The following is a 2,500-nucleotide window of genomic DNA, read 5'->3' as shown; positions in this document are numbered from 1 at the left end:
ACATGCATAATATTAGACTAACCACTGAGGCTTGAAAGCGTTTCGGCCAAATGCCCCCCCTCTCTTTCTCTCTCCCACCCTCCTCTCTGCCTGTCTATCTATCTATCTGTCTGTTTGTCTGTCTGTCTGTTTGTCTGTCTTTCTATCTATCTACCTGTTCGTCTCTATCTATCTATCTATCTATCTATCTATCTGTTTGTCTGTTTATGTCTACCTGTCTGTCTGTCTGTCTATCGTTCTGTCTGTTTGTCTCCTTACCGATCTACCTGCCTGTGTCTACCAGTCTACCAGTCTTTCCTAAAAACCTAAAAACCGCTTCGTTGACTCTGCTTCAGCATGGCCGTTGTCCAATCACTGAAACTAGTCAAAACATAAAAGCAAATACCCCCCCCCCACACACACACACACACACACTCAAGACAGACCAGAAAAAGAAAGCGAGAGAGAGAGAGAGCAACAGAGTCAGAAAAAGAGAGAAGCAAACGCACTGAACGAGGGATGGTAAGAGATTGAAAGACAACGAGGGGTGACTTTGGCAGACGATTCGTCACGTTTCTCCTATTGATTTCATATCTTCTGCCCTAAAATCAACTATTAAGACGGCTATTCTCTCATTCTCTCTCCTCTGCTCTGGCCTTATCTGACTATCTGTCTATCTCTCGGTCTATATATGCCGTCTATCGACCTGCCTGCCTGTCCGTCCGTCCGTCTGTCTGTCCGTCCGCTCGTCCGCCTGTCTAATTTATATATATATTCTGTGTTGTGTGTAGCATGTAAGTTAGTCTTTCTGGTTACCGTTCATACCCATACGTATCTACATCACAAATGTGTGTGTGTGTGTGATTGACTGTATGTCTGTGTGCTTTCTATTCCGTCCGTCTGATTTGTCTGCCTGTCTGCCTGTTTTATCTATCTATCTATCTGTCTGTCTATCTATCTACCTATCTATCTGTCTGTCTATCTATCTACCTATCTATCTATCTATCTATCTTTACTCTTTTAGTTGTTTCAGTCATTTGACTGCGGTCATGCTGGAGCACTGCCTTTAGTCGAGCAAATCGATCCCAGGACTTATTCTTTGTAAGCCTAGTACTTATTTTGTCGGACCCGCTTTTACCGAACCGCTAGGTTACGGGGACGTAAACACACTAGCATCGATCGGTTGTCAAGCGATGTTGGCGGGGACAAACACACACACACACATATATATACATATATATATATATATACGACGGGCTTCTTTCAGTTTCCGTCTACCAAATCCACTCACAAGGCTTTGGTCGGCCCGAGACTATAGTAGAAGACACTTGCCCAAGATGCCACGCAGTGGGATTGAACCCGGAACCATGTGGTTGGTAAGCAAGCTACTTACCACACAGCCACTCCTGCGCCTATTGAAGAAAAAACTGAGAATATGCATCATAAAAGATGCATGGATCCTAGTGAAATATGCCTTGTGTATCCCAATCGATACACAAGGACAAACAAAAGGTTAAGCAGTCTAGTTAGAAAAGGCTATAAGCATTAACTTGGTGAACCATAGCACACTTTATATAATAAAGTGTCTTTACAGTGAGTCTGTTTGTAACACTATCTCTTTGCCCGTTTAACACATTTGTCGTAAACGTCCATGTTATTTTTCAGACTTTTAGTTAGCGCTTATATCATCCGTTTTGAGTAAGATAAAAGCTTTCGTTTCATAAGTCTTGAGTTATTCTGGTGATTGACAAGAAATTGGGAATGTCTGTCGTTAATGATGTCTGGACGCCAGAGAAATAGGTCTTGCGTATCACAAGTATTACATAAGACAGCCAAAAAGTTAAGCAATTCTGTCTGAAGGGATAATTATAGTGTGACATTGGGAAATAATTTTATCGAAAATGTATCTTCATAAACAGCCTATTTATGACTTTAACCTCTCGCTTGTCCGAAGCATTTTCAAACGTTTGTCCTGAACGTCCATCTTAGTTTTCAGAATTTTAGTTAGCGCTTATGTCATCCGTTCTGAGTAAGATAAAAGCTTTCGTTTCATAACTCCTAAGTTATTCTAGTGATTGTGAAGAAACTGAGAATGTGCATCATATACGAAGCATGGACGCCAGTGAAATAGGTCTTGTCTATCGATTGAGATGTGGAGGTGCAATGGCCCAGTGGTTAGAGCAGTGGACTCGCGGTCATAGGATCGCGGTTTCGATTCCAGTCACTTTGGTGAATGGATAAAACCCCTTCATATAGGTGTCATAAACATGATGCTTAATTATCCAGGTTGTTGGGAATTACCGTATTTTAACGTGTATAAAGACCACCCCCCTTTTTTCGTCAAAAATTAGGTTTAAAAAATATGGGAGTTTCTTACACATGGACAGTATTATGATCCCTTACAAAACCTTTTCTCTAAATTTAACCCCCCCCCCCACAAATTAGGGGTTTCTTTATACACGTTAAAATACCTTAATCGTGGATTATCTCATAGCTTTGCGATGTCTATCGTGTTCTTGTG

This window comes from Octopus bimaculoides, chromosome 28 (assembly GCF_046866305.1).
Source record: "Octopus bimaculoides isolate indiv1 chromosome 28, ASM4686630v1, whole genome shotgun sequence".
NCBI lineage: Eukaryota > Metazoa > Mollusca > Cephalopoda > Octopoda > Octopodidae > Octopus > Octopus bimaculoides.
This window is presented reverse-complemented; position numbering follows the sequence as displayed.